This window comes from Corapipo altera, unplaced genomic scaffold (assembly GCF_003945725.1).
Source record: "Corapipo altera isolate COAL_440 unplaced genomic scaffold, ASM394572v1 69, whole genome shotgun sequence".
Classification (NCBI taxonomy): domain Eukaryota; kingdom Metazoa; phylum Chordata; class Aves; order Passeriformes; family Pipridae; genus Corapipo; species Corapipo altera.
The window spans coordinates 7,224,101-7,232,464 of record NW_020884908.1 but is presented as its reverse complement, the minus strand read 5'-3'; the positions used below and the strand labels follow the sequence as shown (position 1 = coordinate 7,232,464).

At 38.5% G+C, this 8,364-nt stretch overlaps 1 protein-coding gene across 24 annotated transcripts in view; it reads right to left on the bottom strand.

Annotated features, from left to right (window-relative positions):
- Positions 1–8,364, bottom strand: part of ADGRL3 (adhesion G protein-coupled receptor L3) — a 514,107-nt gene that overhangs the window by 284,449 nt on the left and 221,294 nt on the right. The gene's annotated exons all lie outside the window — the stretch shown is intronic.

The following is an 8,364-nucleotide window of genomic DNA, read 5'->3' as shown; positions in this document are numbered from 1 at the left end:
TGTTAGTAAGAGACCCAGTGAACTCAGCAGGTTTAGAAATCGTTTTAAGACTGTTGAAAATCAGACAGGTTAGATATATTCAGAGCTTTGTTGAAGAGCTGCAAATAATAGATTCCTACCAAGTAACACCTCCTCAAAGTTAAAGTTTAATTTTGATTTACAGTTCCCTGAAAAGCCTCTGAAGGGAAACATTAAAGCTCTTGTAGAAGTATCTGCATTATTACAGAAATGATGAACAGCAGAGTGAAGATTACTTTGTGCTGTTCACAGACTTGTTTACCAGAGCAGTAAATCTATTTTTAACTTTGTATTGCCCAGAAAAGAGAAGTGTGTGAAATCTGAAGAACTGTCCAGAGAAAAAGATAGGCAGGCAAAAAGAAAGAATTTCTACCAAAGTACTAGAGCCTGTCATTCAACTATCTGTAGAAAAGGCTGGGATCTCAAATATTTATCATTTAAACCAATTGCTTTACATCACCAAAGGCCAAGTATGACTCTTTCAGAGTTCATTTTACAAGAAGTTACCCAGACCTTTGTGACTAGAAATCTTTAAGAAGTAATATGGCTAAACTGTAGATCATTAAATAACTGATTTTTCTTGGTGTTTAAGATATCGCAGCTCCTTTGAGTCTCTGACATAAATAACAACAGAGAATTTGTTCTTTCCACTAGCCATAAGTATGAAAGTTTTATAAAGAAGTCTGAGACTGCTCTAAGATCTTGACTTCTCAGAATTGCATGTCATTATATATTTATTTTTTTATATATATGCACAAGCTTCTATAAAGGCATGATATCCTGTGTAACAGGCAAAATGGAAAGTGTAGTTTTCTACACAGCAAGATGACATTTGGGGTACCCTACTCAGCACACCATAAAGGCCACTGATTTTTACATACCAGTGAGTGCTTCTTAGGAAGACTTGCGAGTAATCTACAAAGACAACCCAGTCCCCTGCTGCTGGATGAGGTTTTCCACGACATATATGAGCTCCACCTCAGGCACGGAGCCATGGGATGGATCTAAGATCCTTTTTGCTAATACACTAACAAGAAGTACAAGTAGGCTGTGGCAAGCCATTCTTTGCAGTCCTCTGAATCATGACTCCCCAGATTCTGATGTTAACTCCCTCCCTTCTTTGACCTCAAAAGATCAAGGATTTCATTAAGAGTTGCTAGCAGTTTCAAAGAGCTGCTTTGAAGCAGCATACACATTTATCTGAACAGTGACCAACTTTATTTACTTCTCCTCAATCTTAACAATAAAAAACAGTAGGAGAAATAAATTTGGGGAATGAGTTGAAACATGCACACTTGTTCCAGGTAAAAATATATTCCAAGTAAAAGCAAATTTTCAGGGAAATCACATATTTTTGCCTGTAGATACCCCTTCTCCTCAGAAGAAAACAGCAAAACATCAAAACTAATGAATTAACTCCACAAAACGGTTCACTTACTAGGAAACACAACTAAAATCTTGAGTGATGAAGTTTGCTATTGCACCCACCTGCTTGCAACAAACACTATGCTTAATTATTTTCCCACCCAACGCAGCCCGCGCAAATATTGCTCTAGAAACACTATATACCTAAATATGCATGCATATATATATACACATATATATTGTGCACATATACAGATATATATACATATATACATATACACGTGACACTGCCCATCTCAAGGTGAATCACAAAAAAAAAAATCTGAAATAATGCTCAGCTGTAGGTTCCCAGAAATGCTCTGAACAGTAACTGCTTCCAGAAGAGTCAGGTGAACAATACTGCGCCATAGCTGAGAGCTTCTGGCCTTTGCAGTAGGGAGGAAATGCACATCCTATGGCACCACCTGGACTGCCAGGGCACAGCAGTGTGGTCAAACTCACAACATTTGTATCTTCAGTACATGCTCTGAATCCTGACCTAACACACCCCCCGGCTGAGGTGTCGTCCCAGGAGACATGTTACCACTCATTTTCCAGTCCAGCCTTCAAAGTGGTTAACAAGAGACCAAAAGGCATTTTAAAAATCAGCAATAATAAATATGAATAGTCACAGAGACATTGTGCTCAGGAAAAGAATCCAACCTGATATTGGTTAAAAGGAAATCCTATTTTATTAAAGTCCCTGCAGCACTGGATATCATGATTCATTACTTGTTCTGTGGGAGACTGTGGGGGTCATTCACAGACACCAGTGTGTACGACTGAACAAAAAGAGGGTCTGTGCCCCAAAGGACACTTTAAAGAGAAGAGGAAATGTGTGAAGATTAGGAGCAAGAGCTACAGTGGCACAGAAAAGGATAGTCATGCAGCATGGGTTACAAAGAGGTGCAGATACTATACTTGAGGGCACAATATTCACCAGCTCAACAAAAATACGGTTGGAAAAAAAAATTATCTAACTTGCTTCAGGAGAAAACTACTGAAAACAACTATGATGAATGGAAGACTTTTTTATCCTTTTTTTTTTTAAACACAATCACTAAACTTGTTTTAAATTGTCCTTCTCCAAGAGGTAGATGAAAGAAGTAAATCTTTTCCTGATCTCTCTGGCAGCAAAAACCAGGATCTAATCGCCCAACAAAACCAGAGAGAGATAGGTGGCCTAAAGGCAAAAATGTTTTTAATACAATAACCTGATGAAAGAGGCCATTCCTCCTCCCTACAGATATGGGGTCAGAGAGCGCATGACTTTTTTTCAAACCCCAGACAAGACAGTGCTGCCGGGACACAGGAGAATGCTCAGACAGAAGGGTACGGGAAGGGGTCTTGCAAAATCAGCAGGTCAAAGCTAATTCAGGCACGCCTGGGCACTGCAGCTCAGCCAAGCAACAACATCCAGTGCAGTTTCTCTCATCAGTGGGAAGAGACACAGAAGCCAACACCTTCAACTGAGCAGTCCCTATCAGCTAGGGGAGATTTAGGAGACCAGAATAATGCTGACCTTAGGCTTACAGAGTCCTGGCTTTGACCTCTCAGAACAGAGGACGGTCTAGGCAGCTTCACTCAAGATTGACTGAGAGTAGCACATGAGTGAGGCTTGGGGTGTTGCTACATCCAGGGCTAGGGATACCCTCCAACAACACTGGGAGGCAGGCAGCCTGCAGGCAACCCAGACTCCCACCCAGCACTGACTGAGGTACTTGCTAAATCCTCTCTGCTGTTTCTCCCTAAAGTGTTTTGAAGTACTCTTCGAAGTCAGAAAAAAAGCACCAGGGAAAGGTTTCCAGAGAACTGTTTCTGGGAGATTATTAATTAAATTTCTAATGTAATTATGTTGCAGTACATTTAAAATCACTTTATAAATAGAAACTGACTTTTATCTAACAAAGGATCCATTTCAAGTGCTTTTCCTCTATCTATATTATTCATTTCCTTTTCTACCTGTTTCAAGCATTGTTCTTCCAGAGTTATTTATGTTGCACATACAGAATTTTCTGTGTTTTCTAGGAATAAAATTGTTCCATACTTCCATCACCTTGTGTTTCCTCTTCATATTTGTGGAAAGCATTCTGCTGTCACTGCTCTCCAAGGACATTTTTGGAGTACAACAAAAAACCCTCATAAAAGAATTCAGATTTTTCTACTTACAGTTCTTCTATGCCCCCTATTATTCTGTAATAAAGCTCCTTAAACTATGTAGGGTAAAAAACAGCTTTTGAGGGGCTGAGGGCAATTACCTGGGCAAAATACAAATGGGTCACTGAGCAAGTTTGTTGTTAAACCAATCCTCTCTGGAAAAAATAAAGTATTTTTGATGCACAGTAATATTTGCCCTTATTGCTTTCAGGTGGAGACGCTAACACACAAGACTCTCTACTGGTGGAGGTTTGCACTAAGGACCTAATTCCGATAAGGAATGAGGAAGAGAAACTCCTGAATATCTCTCTGCAACTTTTTCCCCCGCATTAATATCAGGGAAGTATAGATCTGGAAATCTCACACCATGACTTGCAAAACCATTACAGTATTGAAGCCTACTTCTGATCATTAAAAGTTAAGGAAATTTTAGTGAGACTGTCTCTGTGTAATTTCATATAGGATCCTGTTCTAACAAATAATTTGATCAGAGAAAAACAAAACAGACAAAAATAAACAAACAACGGCAAAACCCAAACCAAAACAGAAACACACAACAAACAAAACCCCCCACAGATGTCTATAAGCAAATAACCCTGAACCAATGTAACTTGGTAATCAAAGTAATTCACTGTCCTGACTAGTAACACATATACTTGAGGGTTTTACCCAGGATAGCTCCTCAAGAATTAAAATATTTCACACAAAATTAAACAGAAACAAAGATTTAAGATTAAAAACACAGACAGTAAACTGAGAAGTCTGTTCCAGATGACAAAATCCCCAACTCTGTAATCATGAGAAAAAGCTTCTTTTGTTAAATAGTCTACTCTCATTTAACAAAAAAGAAGACAAAGGCAGCAATGTAGTTAACAAGTACAAATTACAGTTTGGAAATACAAACATGTAGTGCTAAAAGCTCAAAATACAAATGAAATAACTGTAGACCATCAAACTCAGAAAAATTATGCTGGCAAAATTTTTAAAGCAGCAGCAGTATTTTTAAAATAGTGAGGTTTGTGGGTAGAAGACAACCAGCTATCAAACACAAAATGAACTTCCTATAAATATTCAGTAACTCACTCCAATCTCTATTTGGAAAGAAGCAAACAGATGTATTCATAATTCACAATGATAAAGAGATGCTTTTTGTTGTAGCACATATTTGGAAAGATATAATAGCAAACAGACCAATATTTTTCATTCTGAAGAATGGGAGCTTGGAAGAAACCCACAATTCCTCTTCGGAACCCCTTGCTGTTTTTTAACTTGATTTTGGAAACTGGCACATTGCTACTAACAAGCTATTAGAACATAAGACCAACTGCACACAGGAAAAATGCATTAGCTGTTGCTTCTTAAAAAGTAATGTAAATGTGGAATTGTCATTCCTGCTGAAGCATTTCTGGAAGTTGAGCAAGAACCTCATCAGTCCAAAATCATTCTACACACTTCTTGATGATCTGAAAGAAAATAAACTCAAAGCTTGCCAAATTTGCAGTCAGTGCAAAAAATTGATGAAATGTTAAGTAATGACATGGACCTTGTCGGTTTTGCAGATTGATCTATACACTGTCTGAGCAGACCGTGCTTTAACACAGACAAATACGAGTCCATGTAGGAATACAAAAAGTGCTCATTATGTGAGACCACAGCCTTGCTCTGAAACAAGACTGTTTTCATAACTGATAAGAATTTGAACGATACACAGTAGCTCAAAGGGCAAACATGATCTCTGCAAGTATGAGGAGGTGAATAATAAGCAGAAGTGGGAAGACAAAATTGCCCTGCATATGGTATTAATGAGTCCATTACTGGAATACATACATTGTGGTGTCTACGCTTCAGAAAGGTTGTCAGAAGCTTTGAAAGTGTTTGCAAAACAACTTAAGAAAATTAAAAAAAAAAAAAATAAAAATCATGTAGAGCCTGGAAAGCCAGTTTTACAAGTGAGTCACCAAAGTCACTTAGTATGTTTAATTAGTCTAAGAGACCATTGTAGTCTGCAGTTATCTACCAATGGAAGATAATTTCTCTTTATTCTAGTAGAAAAAGGCAAGCAAGATGCAAGATCTGGAAGCTGAAGTCAGATAAATGGAGGTAGAAATAAGGTACATATTTTTATCAGTGAGAGCAATTTACCATGGAACAGTTTACACATATAAATATACGATGCATTCCTTATCAGCTGAAGTCCCTAAAAAATGACTATTTTTCTAGAAGAAATGTTACACATCAAACAGAAGGTACTGGAATTTGAATCATAAATTACTGGCCAAGATCGCTTTTGTACAAACAGTTTGGTTTGTTGATCATACAAGTTTCTTTGTATTTTAAAGATCTATGAAGATTTAGGAGAAAGAAAACAGGAAAAGAGGGGGGCATTTAGCTGCATGAAACCCACTGAATTTATTATCTTAAACTAAAAAAAAACCACACTAAAATATCACCACCAACAACAAAAAAAACCCAAACAAAACCCACAAAACCCTCAGACAGTTTTATGCAGATACCTGCTGCGCTTATCCATGCAGAGAAGGTTTGTATCTTGCCTTCAGTGATCGTGAATAGAAAAAAAAAAATGTTCCAGGACAGCTTCTTTGAATTCCCAGGAATAAAAGATGGCAAAGAGGAGGAAGGGAATTGCTTAATGCACACCAACAGATGGGATTTCAGTCAGAGGCTTGCTTTGTTTTTATAATGAACCATAATCTGTGTAATCTAAAACAGTTTTTATTTGCTGCAGCGAGACAAAGAATGAAGCTATGGCATGTGAATTGTTTTTTTCCACCATTCATCATTATAGAAGGTACCTCTTCATTGCTGCAGACACACCGGACCCTGGACCAGTCAGCCAGAGTAAGTTTAGAAGGATGGATGAAAGCATAGGTATGGCACTACATATTTAGTAGGTTTGTCTGCCTTGGGGTTTTTTTTGTTTTGTTTTGTTTTTAATTCAGCCTTCCAATATGTTTATGTAATAAATTACCATAATTCTGCAAAGCCTATTAATGGGTCTCTAGGCATTATTAACTACATGAAGTTTTAGCAGCATACAGCCGACAATATCAAATCCACAGCAGAGACATTTAGGGTCCTGGTATGATGTTACTAGGATGGGTTAGGAGCATTATTCTCCCAGTGCTACATTCCAGTCATGGCACTGCAAGTGTTCCCACCCCTGACATGGTCCCATAAGTCTTCTTTGGATGTGCAGCCACTGGCACCAGGCGTGGGGAGTTGCACAGAGCCAGCAGCAGTGCATGGGAGCAAGGGCTCTGTTCTGCTGGCAGCTCTGTACCACAGATCTGTCCCTGCCAGTCAGCCAACGCAGGGCTCTGGATTACATCATGTTACTTATACACTGTACCACAACGTGGACAGGTAAGCAATTCAGTGTTAAGGCACAAAGCCAAGAAAAACCTGAGCCACCTGGAAAAGCCTGGAGCTGCAAACAGTGACTGCCACATATATTGCTTATTATTTTGCTAAAGTCCAAGATTTGGGTTTCAGAAACATCAGACATTTATTTGTGGCTTTTCAACATACTTATATCCCCCATAATGTTTGCAATACAAAATACTGACTTCTATTCATACGTATTTCCCCATGTTATTAAGTTCATCTTCATATTAAAAATAAATGAATTTAAAATGTAGGCAGCTACATATATAAGCACTCCGCTTGAAAGACATACTTCTTCTTTAAATAGCAGCAATCAATACACATACTATATAACCTAAACAAATTTCTATTATGAATTCTTAACGGATGCATGCTTTGGTCATTTTTATTACTAATATATTATTGATTTACAGAATACATTACCACCTTAGGCACTGGGATTTGCTGGAGTCCTTACACTGTGTATGTAGTTCTAGTCAAAATAGGAGCCAGAAGTCAATACCCCATTTACCACCAGCATAGCCCCACCACAGAGTTAGATATTTAATTATGGTCTGACTCTCACAGTGGAATCACTTGTCTTACAGTGGCACATATAAGTCATAGTTATTAATTTAAAATTATCCATGAGGCCTGTCTGTTTGCCTTTCACTCTACTGCCAAAATGCTTTGGGAGTCACAATTTGGAAGAACACTGGCAGTCTAACCTTGCAGATCCCTTGCAGGGCAGAGTTTCTCTGAAATCAAAGCACCCACTTGGGCTCTTTTGCTCTGAATCAATGAACAGTTTCTCTTTGTTGCCATTCACATCAGGGAGCAGTGATTGACTCCTGCAGTTGCCCAGGAGAAAGGGAACCAAACAGCTTTCTTTGATATGAATAATAATACCAGCAGACAGGGAAAAGACAGCATGCCAATCAGCCCTCCCCCCTCCCCCCCATAAACAGGTTGCAGATAACATGTCAACTGCTACTCCGTGAGGCTTCAGGAGAAGCCTACAGTGAGACAGGTACGTCATAATATTGTTACACAAATCAAATCCAAAGTGTTTATTTCCTGCTCCAGACAAATGAGGAGGAAAAAAGGGTTTAGGGCTATGGTTACTTTGATGAAACAATGCTACATTGTTAGCTTACAGATTTATGCCATACAGGTGCAACAGGACACATGCATCTTGCCAGGATATTATCATGCCTTGGGCAAGTCAGGCTTTACGTTAAAAACCAAGCACAGAAATCCCAGAGATGCAGCATCACAAGCATCACTGGTTCTTCAGCTGCTCAAGGAGATGACTGTCCTATAATCTCTAAATCAGCTACTTCCAGGGTAAATCCAAAGTAATATATTGCTTTGCTGTTTTTAATATGTGATAAGAGATGG